General features: G+C 34.0%; 1 non-coding gene across 1 annotated transcript; it reads left to right on the forward strand.

Moving 5' to 3' along the window:
- The first annotated feature begins 15,729 nt into the window (after positions 1–15,729).
- LOC147912347 (U6 spliceosomal RNA) lies at positions 15,730–15,836 on the forward strand. The gene has a single exon (XR_015550038.1). It is a non-coding gene; the product is annotated as a U6 spliceosomal RNA (small nuclear RNA).
- Positions 15,837–16,146: the final 310 nt, after the last annotated feature.

Consider the following 16,146-nt stretch of genomic DNA (forward strand, 5'->3'; position numbering starts at 1 on the left):
TATTTCACATATGGTAAAATAATCTTACAACAATATACTTCATTTCTATTTCTCAGCTTTTAAGTTACTGATGTCATAATTTTACTCTGTATATCTTATAAATCACACAAAACACTGTTATCATGATTATTATTATTACTTAATTACTTTAACTAGTCAATTATCTTTTAAGGAAATATTATAAATGAGAGAAAAGTCTTACATATACCAAGATATGTAGAATTCTCCTCTTTGCCTGAAATACCTCCTTTAGCATTTCTTGTAGTTCATTTCTATTGGTGACAAATACTTTCAGCTGCTATGCATACAAAATAATCTTTATTTTGCTTTTATATAGAGCCGACATTGAGACAAGTGATATAAACTTGAAAAAAACTAAACAATCTTTAATAGAGTTTTAAACAAATATTTTGTTTACATTTCATTCAATTTCATATAATGATCAAATTTTTATTTTACAATTGAGAAATTTGTGTAATCCAGTTTCATTAAGAAGAGCTAAAAGAGGGTATAAATATGAGGAAATATATTAAGACAATTAAGAAAAATCTCATCACATCAAATTGTTTTTACATATAATTAGTAGACTTTAGAGAAGTTTCAGGTTTACGTAAAAATTTATCCAAAAGTACAGAGTGTTCCCATATAACCCCCTCACTCTCCCACCACACGGTTTACTCTATTGTTGACACTTTGCATTCGTGTGGTACACTTGTTACAACTGATAAGTCAATATTGATGCATTATTGTGAAATGAAGTCCATAGTTTATATTAATGTTCTCTCTTGGTATTGCACATTCTGTAGATTTTGACAAGCGTACAATATCACGTATCCACCATGACAGTATGATGTAGGATAATTTTACTGTCCTAAACATCTGTGCTCTACTTACTCATCCCTCCCATCCTCCCCAGAATCCCTGGTAACCAACGATCTTTTTACTGTCTTCACCATTTTGCCTTTTCCAGAATGTCACATAGTTGGAATCACGCAGTACGTAGCCTTTTAAGATTGGCTTCTTTCACTTAGCAATCTGCACTTAAGGTTCCTCCATGTCCTTTTGTGGCTTAATAGTTCATTTCTTTATACTGCTGAAAAATAATCCATTGTCAGATGTACTACAGTTTGTTTATCCATTCACCTACTGAAGGAACTCTTGGCTATTTCCAAGTTTTAGCAACTAGGAACAAAGCTACTATAAACATTCATGTGCAGGTTTTTGTGTGAACATAAGTTCTCAACTTATTTGGGTAAATACAAAGGAGAGCGATTGCTGGATGGTACGATAAGCCTGTGTTAAGCTTTGTAAGAAACTGCCAAACTCTCTTCCAAAGTGACTGAACCATTTTGCATTTCCACCAGCAGTGAATGAGAGTTCCTGCTGCTCTACATCCTTTCCAGCATGAGGTGTTATCTGTTTCGTTTTTTCTATCATTCTAATTGGTGTGTAGTGGTATCATTTTTGTCTTTATTTGCAATTCCCTGATGACATGTGATGCTGAACATCTTTTCATATGCTTGCTTGCCATCTATATATCTGCTTTGCTGAGGTGTCTGTTCAGATCTTTTGCCAATTTTTAAATTTTTTCTGTAATTTTCTTACTGTTGAGTATTAAGAGTTCTTTACGTATTTGGGAAACCAGTCCTTTATCAGGTATGTGTTTTGCAAAGACTTTCTCCTAGTGTGTGGCTTATCTTTTCGTTCTCTTAAACCACACTGATTTTCTACTTATATTTGTTTATTCCTATTATAATGGTTCATTGCTAATTTCCCTAGTGGTTAAAGCATATATTCCTTATTAATTATTGTGACTACAGGGGTATCCGCATTTGTTTACTTTATTCTGTTAAAGTCAAAGGAACTTAACCCAGATGGTGTCCCACTGTCTCACTAGCAACCATTCCCATTACAGTTACTCTGGTAGAATGGTGGTACATTGGAATTCTATCCACTTCATTTCATACACAGTGTTTGGATTTTCAAAAAGAAAGTAAGAGTTACCACCGTATGAGTAGATACACTATCATTTGAGAGATTTTTTTTTTCTTTATCGTAAGAGTTATATTCTATACTATTTGCAAATAATTTTATATTTTCCTGGTAATGTTAATTGAACTTTAATTGAACATATCAGCTTAGCAATTATTTAATTTTAATACAAATACACTTAGTCATGAATCAATAAATGTTTCAGCTTTTCACAGCTGTACTTAATTTGAAAATTAAGCAGTCATATAAAGAAAACATTTTGTACTGTTTAATTTCTTCTTATATAATTAGCTATAATATAATTTTCCATGTCTACCTCTGATTTAACATTTCTTTTGTAAAATTGCCTGAAGTTCTAATAGTGCTAGTCTATAAATGTTACAAAATATAGCCCAATACACTAAGAAAACTTGAACAGAATTACATATAAATTTAAATCTCTAAGTACAGGTTCCCTTTCTTAGCAATCTAAGAAAAACAAAGTACAATTTTTCTTAGAATTCACCAACTCTATCCAATGCACTGATTTAAAAAGGAGCATTTAAAAAACATGTCTTTAAAATCACGTCAGCTTTAGAATATTTCAGTAAGCATTTTAATTCCATTCTTAATTTTACTCATACAGAGAATTGTGCTACTTGGGTCTTTAAATATCTGATGTCTAAAAATAATAAATAATTTTCAATAAATATTAATAAATATTGATATCTTTCAAGATTTACACACATGTATAGAAAAAGTTGCAGTTAAAATGGAATATTTCACATTTTTCCAATGGTCACTTAAGATTAAATATTACACCTTTTAAGATTCTACACCATTTCTATCTAAGCAATTAATATTCTTGCATAAAATTACTGTTATCTGCAAATAACTCACTAAGGTATAAGCTTCTATAATAAGGTAGGGTGCAAAATATGGCAGGTTTTTCATGTTGGGTCAGATAATAACATCTAAATAGAATAATACAGATGAGGTAATTACGCCATAGAAAAATATAATAGGTAGAATGGACAAATGTTAAAGAGGCACACATGTTCTCCACGGCCTGGAGTTCCCCACTGTGTAATCTCCCCCCATTGATTGTGGATAGCACCTAAGACTTGTTTTTTAATCAACAGAATTATGCAAAGACGATGGGATACATGAAATTATGTATATGCAATTACACAAGCTCACAGCACCAGTCTTGATTGTCTCTCCATTGCTGGTTTTGACGAAACACACTGCTGTGAATCCTACAGCTACAAGGAAATGAATTTAAGACATTCCAAATTCTTTCAAAGTAAAGAAATCTGAAGTAGTGATAGCCCCAAATAATTTCTTATTCAAAGAGTCACTCTATTTTTATCCAGAATATTCAAAACCTTTCAGTAACCATCTACATTCTGAGCTCCTACTGCTGGCACTCCAGTGCATCATTTAATATGGCATATTTGGTGATATATATATATTGCTACAAAATTCATTATGCCTGTGAGATGTGACTCCAAAGAAGTTTCAACTTTGTTTCAGCTAGAAACTTTGTTTCAGCTAATTTCTAAATTGAAGATAATGAAGGATTTTGAAGTATGAGTTCTTAGAGTCTAGTGAGGACTATTTCTTTTGCCAGATACTTCTATTAACTCTATTCTCAACTTATGGAACCCTGCAGTAGCATGTTTACCAGTTCTAGTTGATTTGTTCTATTTTGTTGTTTTTTTCAGTAACAGCATGTATCCTGGTATGTACTTTTCTTGTGATGTTCAAAAACTTTTTTCAGGAAAGTTGAGCTTTGTCTACTGATTAACTTGGTTTCTTTCCAACATACTTGAGGATAGCAGCATTTTCTAAAATTAGATGAAAATTTTCATTTTAATTTCTCATACTCTCTTGCTGAGATACTTGTTTTTATATTGCATATTCCCTTTAAGAATTCCTATTAATTCTGATTTTTTATCACCATCTTTCTAGTGAAGAAGCTTCAGTTTGCATCTCAGGAATCGAAGGTCCTGGCCAGAGCCATCCTGAGACAAGTGTGGTGGGGAACGACACTAAGATCCTGTGTATAAACACATGAATCAAGGGATTCCCTTACTTGGCTCTGAATGTAGCTCAAAATAACACAAAGCGAGAACAGATTTGGAAGCAGCTGATCTGGTGCCTGTCAAGTGTCACTAAGGGCTGAAAGTAAGAACACCACACATTAGTATTGTGCGTCACAGATGCACACAATAATCTGAACACAAGCCTGGCTCAGAAAACAATATTCACATATAAAAATGATTGCAAAAATCTTTTCTCACTTCCGCCTTTTTTACATACCAAGGTAAATTATACCTCTGAAGTTTAAGGTTAAAGTGCATCAACCTACATTTTAAAGACCCCTTGGCCCAAGGTTAATTGCTAGAGTCCATGTGGCCAGAGTTTTTCTAAATTCCACACACACTTTGTGTGTGACTAATGTGCTGGGTGTGCAACTTTTGTTGCATAGTTCTTTATTTATCTAAAATCAGCTACTGGCCCTGTAGTAGCCCCTGGGATAATAATCTACTGACTCTTTCTGCATTATTCTACCTATTCTAATTGTGCAAACTTACCTGATTCAAAGGTTCAACATTTATCTAAACAGGAAACATCACCCTGGATATGTACCCCTTAATCTTTTCCAGGTAACCTAAATTCATCATTACCATTACTAAATTTATCACCTTTACTCCCAAACCATTTAACCTTGTAGTTGTTATTTTAGCTATGCCACTTCTAGTTTCTTTCTCAAGATTTCTGGCCAATGAACCAGATCCTAATATCCACTTGATTTGGAAATATCACTCAAAACTCTACAGGATCTCCCTCCAGAAGAAACTGTGTTCATATAAATCTTACGGTATGGAGGTAGCGTAGGAGGAATATGTTTTCTATGTTCAAAAGAGGGGAAGAAAGGGACTGAACTAGTTCTGCTGTGTTCCTCAACTCAAATGCATCAGTGCACCTCTCCTGGAGAGAAATAAGATGGAGGAAGGATAGGGAGAGATGAGAGGCATAGAGGGGAAAGACTCCTCTTAAAAGTAGTAAAGATTTCACAATCTCTTTTATGACTACTGAAACAGATTTCCATTAATTGTAATAATGAAACATTGACATTCTAAACATTGTATTTAATGAAACATATTATTTAACAAAAATGAAAACAACGTGAGTAAATAATTGTACAAGAGGAATGCTATTATATAAAACTACGGAAATTTTGAATGGTTGAAGTTTAGGAAATAAACAAATACTATTCATAAAATATGACTAATTTAGGGATGAGGAAGAAAGATAAACTTAAGATACATTTCAGATGTAGAATTGTATTAAAAAGAGATTGATCTATTATCTAAAAAGAAACGACAGAAAGAAATTGAAAACTACGTCAAAGTTTAAATAATGTAGGCACATGATATTAACAAATCTATTTGAAGAGTTAAAAGTTTCTCTTGGCATAACTGCATGACTAATGATACTATTACTTAACAAAAGGAATATTAGAAAAAGTGGTTTGGGATAAATGTGATAACATCAGTTTTGATCTTGTTGAATTTGAGTCACAAAAAATTCAGTTGGAAATATGAATAGATAGGATTGAAATTATTTAGTATAGAGATAGAAGTAGTGTGGAGAAGTAAAGAATAAAGAACAGATGATTTATAATTAGAGCTTATCTGCATTTAAGAGAAAGAAAGAAAAGTAAATAATATTCTTATTGAGAGCCAGATCTAATGGCCTAGTGGTTCAAGTTCGGCACGCTCCACTTCAGCGGCCTGGGTTCAGTTGCCGGGCATGGAACCACACCACTCCTCTGTCAGTAGCCATGCTGTGGTGACAGCTCACATAGAAGAACTAGAAGAATTTACAACTATACACAACTATGTAATGGTGCTTTGGGAGGAAAAAGGAAGAAAAAGGAAGAAGATTGGCAACAGATGTTAGCTTAGGGAGAATCTTACCCTGCAAATAAATAAATAAATAAATAAAAATAATATTCTTATTGAAAGTCATCCTAATGTTCAGTTTTGGAGGTGTAATGTATGCTATAAAATTGCCATCAATATTCTCTAAGAAGTCAGAGTACAATAAATGATATCATTAAAAAATAATACTGAACTTTGACTCTTGCAAATTAATTTGGTCGAATTCAGGAAGGAGTAATGATTATAAACAATCGCTGTCTGTGTCAAATCCCAACTTCATATTTTACCCCCTGAGAAGCATTAGTCAAGCTAATCAACCAATCCAAACGTTAGTTTTCCTTTGTAAAATGGGGTAAAAAAAAGCCCAAACACATTCTTACCTCACAGTTTCTAACTCATAGAAATTAAATGAGATGATCACTGTAAAATAGTACATACTTGGTGCATAGTTAAGTGTTGAATAATTGTTAGCTTCTTAAAAGTATTACTATTATAAATACACAAATTCCATAACTTAATTGTGGAAAAACATTAAAAATATTAGGCAGCTTTCAACTCAGTGTCTCTGGGTCTATGGTGATTCATGAAATAAATAAAAACTGAGTCTCTCTTTAACTTATTAGTAAACACAAATCAGAGATCTATTTTTCAACTCATGATAAATAAAAATTCCTCCTCTCCTGCACCTACAAATTTCTCTCTTCTGCCTCTTAGATCAGGAAGAATATTTCCCACCGCACTCAGAGGCTTAATCAGATGTGAACAAAATTGTCATACACATAGGAACTGTTGTGGACTGAATGTTAATTCCCCCCCCACCCCTGAAATTTATGTGTTGAAGCCCTAACCCCCAATGCTAAGGCAATAAGAGATCTAGCCTTAGGGAAGAAATTAGGTTTAAATAAGATTTTGAAGGTGGAACCCCCATGATGGGATTAATCTTCTTGTAAGAAAAGGAAGAGACCAGAGATCTCTACCTCTTTCTACCATGTGAGGACAAGGCAAGAAGAAGCCATCTGCAAGCCAGCAGGAGAATCCTCACCAGGAACCACATCAGCTGGCATCTTGATCTTGGACTCCTCAGCCCAGAACTATGAGACATAAATGTCAGTGTTTAAGCCACCCAATCTATGAGAGTTTGTTATGTCACCCTGAGGCAAATAAGACAGTAATATAGTCGAGTCTTCAAAGTCTACAGCTCAAGACAAGTGTTTTTCCTCTTTTGCCTTAAAATTCCTCAAAAATTTGTGAAAACTTTCAGCTTGTATAACATTTTTAATAATTAAATAACAGTGTATATTCATGGGTAGAATTTTGCCAGCTTATTTCTTTTTATGATATATTATTAATTTATCACTTTATTCCACAAACATTTTCTGAGAACCTATTTGACTTCAGTCATACTTCCAGGCAGTGGAAATTTAGCGATACAAAAGACAAGGAGGTTTCAACATTGTAGTAGAAAGCCACTAAATAAATAAATATATAAAAATATTACTTGATGAAAAGTGTTATAATGAAAATAAAAGGTGGTAGTATAATTAAATGTGATGGATGGTCCGGCAAAGCCTGTCTAAGGAGGCCTACACAGACCATCAACTGAATGATCAGAAGGACACAATTTTGTAAAAACCTGGAAAGCATTTAGTCTCAGGTCTGAAACCATTTGGGACTGTTTGTGGAAGTTCCAGCTTGATGTGGCTGAAGCACAGTGAGCTAATGAGATAGAAATATAAGATGAAGTTGAGAGATAGGACACAAGGGCCAGATTATATAGAGCTTTGTAACTTAGAGTAAGAGACAAGCATGTTGAATCCATTCTATTTAATTGGTAAATTTTAAACTCTATAGAGCCTGAGGGAACACTGATGTCAGTTGATAGTTAACTGAACAGGAGGGACTCCAACACAGATGCAAAAAGTATTCCAAGCAGAGGAAAAATATGCTAAATTACTGTGTCAAAAAGAGAAATTGGACTTCTGGTCAGGACAAGATGGATGTCATAGAATCATTAGTACAAGCATAAACTTGCAAAACCAAGAAGCAAACAGAGAAGAAGTCCAAAAGGTGGTTCAGAGGAGGCGGATATGATTTGAGACCCAGGACTAGAGAAACAGCACAGTAGCACAGCATCTTACTATGCTCCCATTCAATTGAAGATGGCAACCAGGACCCATTGTTCCTCAAATACCAATCTAGCAACTGAGGGCACCCAGATAGGCTCAACCTCGCCTGGAAGTTTGAACAGAACAGGAGTCCCACCAGGTGAGCCTGACACTATCAGCAGGGTGGGTGCACCTGGAACCCCAATAACAATAAGTAGCCAGAGGAAATATTCTCTATCTTCACCAGGCCTGAAACTCATCTTCTGCTCCAAGAGATAGCAGGGTGGCTGACAAGGGGAACCGTGCCACAACAAGGAACTTAGACAGAGTAGCCTCTTGGTCACCACAGATCTGAAACTCCTCTCACCATCCAAAGACAGCAGAGCACCAAAAGGCACTGGGTACTGTGCCACAACAAGAAGGGTGACCTAAGAAGCCTCATCGTTTATGGACCTGAGTGTTTCTTTCTCCACTGGGAAACATTGGAGTAGCCTGGTGACAATCTCTAAAGGGACTTCACCACAACAAGTGCCTCATCCCTGGGAGTCTCTTTGTTTCCTTGTGCCCAAGACTTCCATCTCCTATCCAGTGGCCAAGGGAGCAGCCAATGGAATCGCACCACAACAAGCATCTAGCCAAGAAGTGCCCTTTGTTCCCCACAGACATGGGGCATCCCATCACAGGAAGTGCTTGGCCAAGAAAGCATCTAAGTCCACTCAGGTCTGAGACTCCACTTTCTCATTGAGAGACACCTGTTGGCTCAGCCTAGGGAACTTCTTCCACTTCTTCTCAGGCAGCATCAGCAAAAACCAGTGGAAACAGAGCAGCATCAGATAAACTAAGCATGCCAAAATAATACTACAAATACTCTGAAAATTATACTCTCATTGGAGCTGCAGCATACAAAATAGGTCAAGACCTGCCTGCTAAAATTAAACAGGTGACTACCTGCTTAAATAAATGCAAATAGGACCCAGAGTCTCTTAACATAATAGACAAAATATCCAGGATACAATAAAAAAATCACCAACACATCGTGAATCAGGAAATCACAACTTGAAAATGATAATCAACTGACACCAAAATCAAGGTAAATCTGATGCTGGAATGATCTGAAAAGAATTTTAAAGCTGCCATCATCTAAATGCTCCAACAGGCAATTACAAATTCTTTTGAAACAACTGGGAATAAAAACCATAAAAATCTCAGCAAAGAAATAATAGACAAAATATCTAGGATAGGAAAGGGAGAAATAACCAACGGCCAGAAGGAAGCAGAACAACAATTTTCAGATGCTGAAAGAAAACCAATGTCAAACACATAACCTATTTCTGATGAAAGTATCCTTCAGGAATGAAGGAGATGTAGAAAATCTCTTGGATGAAGGAAAACTAAAAGAATTTATCATCAGCAGATATACTCTTAAAGAATGTCTAACAGAAGACATAAATAAAAGGAAATGACAAAAGAAGAAGTCTTGGTTCATTAGGAAAGATGAAAGAACAAAGCAAAGTACAGAAATATGGGTACATACAGTAGAATGTCCTTATCCTCATGAATTTAAAAAACATACTTGGTGATTGAAGCAAAAATTATAACATGATCTGATACTCAAGACAATGATTACTAAAAGTAGGAAAAGTAAAGAGTCATGCGGAAGTCAGGTTTCCACAGGTTACTCAACGTGGTAAAATATTGATAGTGATAGATAAGTCACAGATGTACATTGTTATACACAGAGCAATAACTATGAAACTATTCAAAAACACCGTAAATAAGTCAAGACAGAATCCTAAAAAATATTCAGATGACCCATTGAAAGGCAGGAGAAGAGAAACAGAGGAATGACAACAAGAGGAAACAAACGTATAACAAATAATAAAATGGCACATTTAAACTTTAATATATGAATAATTACCTTAAATGTAATTTGTCTAAATACACCAATAAAAAGACAGAGATTGGCAGAGTGAACTGGTAAAACATGATGCAGCTATGTGTTGTTTACTAGAAACCTCTTTCAAATTCAATGACATAGGCAGATTTAAAGAAAGAGCAAAGGAAATGACATATTACATAAACATTAATTTAAAAATGTAGGAGTGTCTATATTATTATCCAATTAAGTAAACCTCAAAGCAAAGAAAATTACTAAAGACAAGATCAAACCATGATAAAGACATAGCAATCCTACAGTATGCACCAAACAGCCTCAAATTCTATGAAGCAAAAGTAGAAATATAAAAGTAGAAATATAAAAAAAAGTAGCAAGTAGAAATATAAAAAAATACACACAAATATAGTTAGTGACTCCCAATAACTCACTCTTGGAAACTGATATAATTACTTCACAGAAAATCAGCAAGGATACAGATGATCAGAACAACATAATTAACCAACAAGATCTAATTGACATCTATAGAACAATCCACCCAAAAGTGGTAGAATAAGATATTTTTAAGTTCTCACAGATTATTCACCAAGATAGACCATATCCTGGGCTGCAACACAATCTTCAACACATACAAAAGAATTGAAACGATACAGAGTTCTCTGACTATATTATGACTATAACTAGACATCAATAACAGAAAGGAACATGAAATCTCTAAATGTGAAGAAATAGTTCCAACCTTATTTTATGAGAACACTATTACTCTGATACCAAAGTCAACAACGGCAGGTTGAGTCATTCTTGCGTTATGTCTCTTTGACTCTCCTTCTGTTTCCCTCTTCCACATCTAATGACCCCTCTCATTATATTGGATTGACAGCCATAATCCAGGATAATTGCACACTGTTTTAAGGTCAATTGATTAGCAACTTTAATTCTATCTGCAATCTTAATCCCCCTTTGTCATGTAACAATATGTCACAGATCCCAGGGATTAGGACATGGCGGGGGTGGTGGTGGGGTGGTGGTGGATAGTATTCTGCCTATCACATCCACTGCATCAACAGGCCAAAAAAGAAAAATCATGTGATCATATCAATTGATGCAGAAAACATATTTGACAAAATCTAACACCCTTTCATGACAAAAACTCTCAGTAGAATAGAAATAGAGGGAAATAAACCTACAATTAACATCATCCTTACTGGTAAAAGACTGAATCCTTTCACCTAAATATTGGGAGGAAGACAAGGATGTCTGCTTTCACCGTTCTTGTTCAACATATTGCTGTAAGTGCTATTCGCTGCAGTAAAGCAAGAAAAAGAAAATACTAGAGATTGGAAAGGAAGAAATAAAACTCTCTCTGTTTGTAGATGATATGATTGTCTATGTAGAAAATCACAAGGATCTGCAAAAAATAAACCTCTTGGAACTAATTATTGAATTCAGCAATGCTGCAAGATACAGACCAACACACAAAAATCAATTGCATATTTATATACTAAGAGTGAAGATGCAGAAAACCAAACTAAAAAAAATACTATAGTTCCAAAGAAAAGATAATTTTTAGGTATATACGTAAAAAGTGTACAGTATCTGTATACTTAATAATTACAAAATGTTGGTTAAATAAATTAAAGAAAACCTAAAAAAATGGAGAGAGATACTTTGTTCACAGATTTAAAGACTCAACATATTAAAGATGTCAGTTGTCACATATTGATCTTTATATTCAATGTAATTGTTAGCAAAATTCTAGCAAGTTTTTTTTTGGACATAGACAGGCATATTCTAATATTTATGTGGAGAGTCACAGGACTTAGCATAGCTAGAACAATCTTGAAAAAGAATAATAAAATGAGAGAATCACTTTTCCTGTTAATAAGGCTTACTATATAGCTACAGTAATCAAGACAGAGTGGTAGTGAGAGAGAGAGAGAGACACATATATACATGTAAAAGAATAGAGAACACAGGGGCTTGCCTGGTGGCTCAGCAGTTAAGTGTGCGTGCTCTGCTTCGGTGACCTGGGGTTCACAGGTTCAGATCCCGGGCACACACCAACCCGCCACTTGTCAAGCCATGCTGTGGCGGTGTCCCATATAAAGTAAAAGAAAATGGGCATGGATGTTAGCTCAGGGCCGATCTTCCTCAGCAAAAAGAGGAGGATTGGCAAGGGATGTTAGCTCAGGGCGGGTCTTCCTCACAAAAAAATAAAGGAATAGAGAACCCAGAAATGGATTGATGGAAATATACTCAATTGATTTTTGACAAAGGTGCAATCATTGGAGTAAAGATTGCCTTTTCAGTAAATAGTTTGGACACACATTGCAGGAAGGAAGAATCTTGACCTAAACCTCACACTTTACACAAAAATTAACTCAAAATGGATCATGGAATTAATATAAAACATAAAACTATAACCTTTTTGGAAAAAAAATAGGAGAAAATCTTTGGCATGCAGAGTTAGGCAAAAATTGCCTTGACTTCCACCAAAAGCATGATCAGTAAAAGGAAAATTAGACAAATCCGATCTCATCAAAAGTCAAAATTTTTGCTTTGTCAAAGACCCTGTGAAGAGGATAAAAAAGAAAACACAATGGGAGAAAATATTTGCAAACCACATATCTAAGAAAGAACTGTGCTTAGAATTCAAAAATCTTTCAAAACTCACCAAACAAGAGCAAACAATTCAGTTTCAACCAAGAGGATATGCAGATGACAAAGAAACACACAAAAAGGAGTTAAATATCATTAACAGTCAAGAAATGTAAATTACATCCCCAATAAGAGACCAATACAAATCCATCAGAATGACTGAAAGAAAAAAAGTAGTATGAACACCAAATTGTGGTGAGGATGCTGAGAAACTGGATCATTCAGACATTGCTCATGAGAATATAAAATGGGACAGCTAGTCTGGAAAAACAGTTTGGCAGTTTCTTATAAAATGACATGTATGACTACCATACAACCCAGCAATTGCACTCTTGGGCATTTATCTAAGTGAAAGGAAAACTTACATTCACAACAAAAGCTGTACATTATTGTTCATAGAATTTTTTTTTAATACTAACTCCAACCTGTAATAAGCAACAAAAAAAGGAACAAAATTTTCGTCCACACAACAGCTTGGATGAATCACTAGCTAAATATGTTTAATGAAAAAAAGTAATCCCAAAATACTACATGTTATATGATTCCACATACATATATTTTGGAAATCACAAAATTTCAGAAATGGAAAACAAATTAGTGCTTACCAGTGGTTAAATATAGGGCAGATGGTGATGTGGGAGGGAAGTGGGTTTGGTTATAAAAGGGCAACATACAGTATACTTGTGGGATGGAGCTGTTCTCCATCTTTTCTGTGATGGCTACACAAATCTACACACAAATCTACATGTATGATAAAGGTTGTTTATAACTAAATACACACAACACACAATGGTGGATTATACCAACGTCGATATCATGGTTGTGACATTTTACTATAATTTTGCAGGCTGTTATCATTGCAGTATTTGTGCTCTTGGTAAAGAGTCCATGAGTCTCTGAGAATTACTTATTAAACTGAATTTGAATCTACTTTTATTTCAATAAAAATTTCAGTTAAAAGTGGGCTTGTTTGGAAAACTAACAAAACAATCGTGTACCTGGATAGTAGAAAAAAGTACGGGTAAAATAAAATGAGATTCAAGAAACAGGCAAAGAGCATATCACAGTGGCCTCTGATGATTATGGTAAGGGATTTGAACTTTACTATAAGTTCAAGGGAAGTATACTGAATAATTTTAAGATGAAAACTTATATCATCCAATCTACATCTTAGATCATTCATGTTTCTGGGAGAGGAAAGCAAGTAGCTAAAAAGACAGTGAGAAAAATAGTTAGATTAAAATTGTAATAGATCAGGTGTATGTAAATAATGGCCTGGATTAAATGATTGTAGTGGTGTGCAGAGAAGGAGATGGATTTGAGATACATTTTAGATAAATAACATAATCCAAATGTTAATAGATTTGGATGTGTGTAGGGAAAAAGTTAATCAAAAATATTTTGTGCATTACTGGATTCAACAATTTGATGGATAATGGTGACATTGACCAATTTAGGGAAGACTAGATCAGGACTACAGAGAAACAAAGCAATTCATTCTCACTTGGATGATAACATCTATCTGTATACACTCCATACTTCTGAGTACAAAATATCCCTTATTTTCTATTGAAGTTTTAATTAGCATGGGTCACATATTAATTTATACTAAATATGGCACCATTGGCTGAAATGTAATATTAATATTAATCAAATGTAGTTAAATCCACTGACAGATTTTTAAAAAAAATCAAATATGAAATTCTCGATTTTTGTGACATCTAAATACACATTTAAATTATATATATACTCATATTTGGAGATTAAATCATTATCAGAGGTAATTTTGAAAATTAATTTGTTTCATTTATTGATTTTCAAGACATTATATCGAGAACACCTGCTATAAGGCAGCCATTATAGAAAATGTTGGAAATTGAAAGACAATCTGTGCCTTAAAGAGACTACAACTTCTGCTGGATCCAATGACTGAAACATTTGCTGGAGCCAATTTTTCTAAATGTATGTAGACAAAGCAGAAACCTGAGATACATTTTTGCTTTTTCTCCAATGCCTTTAGCAAAAATGGTGAGAGGTCAGAAACTAGAAAACGCATCACAAAAAAAAGAAATACTGAATCATTAATGGTGAGCAATGGCATATTATGACTACCCAATGACAACAAAAAGCAAACAAGCAAACAAAATCAACAATACTGCCTAAAAAATTAAAACTTTTATATTAAATTTTCCAGGCCAGACAACATGCATAGAATGTTAATAGTATTGACAAATTGTGGAGCATATTTTGTGATGGTATGAGGGTATTTTACTGATATTTTTCGGAAATTAGAAAACATACAAATGATTGAAATTCTAGAATTTTTCCAAAGTTAAAATTTTTTTTCATTCTAAAATGGCTTAATTTCATAACAATGCAGTATTGATTCTAAAATCAACCTTTTTGAGGACAACGGGTAGAGAGCATGGCTTGAGAGTCACTGACAAAATAAATGTGCACATACACTGAAAAACACATGAAAATGTTCATCCTCAAAGTATGGCGTCCAAGAAAATGTGATCGTTGTTTTCAAGATTTCAAACACAGGACACTTAATGGATAGTGAACAACATCAAGTTGCAAAGTATACACATCCTTTCAGAGAAAATAAACAATTTTGATAATTTTAAATATGTCTACTCTTTATGCTACTTCTGTCCATATATAAATACTAAGCACAGGAAAACAATATTTATTTCTGGTTCTATAGGCACAGAGTTATTTTTCTACCATACTAATTTGACTAGTTGTCATTAAGAAATTAGCGATATTTTTGAAATGTTTTTCTCTTTTAGTAACTGAAACTGTTAAAAAGGCCTGAGCATATAAAACAAATCAATATAAGTTGTTGTTGGATCATTGGGTCTTAAGGCAAAATATATAACAGCTTTCTGCCTCAATTTTCTCACTCCAAATGTCATAATTACCCATGCCACACAAAAGCAATATCAGATTTAATTTCAAACATCAAAACAGCAACATGCCTTTAGGAAGGCATCTATTTTTTATGGCTAAATCTATATTATAAGATACCACTAGTGTTAAATTTGAGCTGTTGAATCAATCACTGATTGTTTCTACATCTTGAATAAGTTCTTCTAAGAGGCTATAAGGGGAAAGCTTTGTGAATATAGAATTATGTTATGACGTGCTCGCTTCGGCAGCACATATACTAAAATTGGAACGATACAGAGAAGATTAGCATGGCCCCTGCGCAAGGATGACACGCAAATTCGTGAAGCGTTCCATATTTTTTTAAACAATTTCGTACAGTATTATACATTTTGCTTCTGATAACCTCATTCTCATAGATCCTTTATTCAGTCTTCTGATGACTTTAAATTTCTTTTTTCATTTTCACTGAGACAAGATTATACTGTTATAGGATATATTATTTTTTATATGGTGTATAAGCAATAACATTTGTGAGTCCTTGATTTTACTACTTTATTGTTTTGGTCCAAAATGATACCAAGCAAAGAAACTTAGCCTAATTAATATGGTAAGGACATAGAGTATTTTTTAATATAAAATATTTTCAAAATGTATGTAAAACATAAATGTA

This window comes from Ceratotherium simum, chromosome 36 (assembly GCF_057802395.1).
Source record: "Ceratotherium simum simum isolate JZ-2026a chromosome 36, ASM5780239v1, whole genome shotgun sequence".
NCBI classification, from domain to species: domain Eukaryota; kingdom Metazoa; phylum Chordata; class Mammalia; order Perissodactyla; family Rhinocerotidae; genus Ceratotherium; species Ceratotherium simum.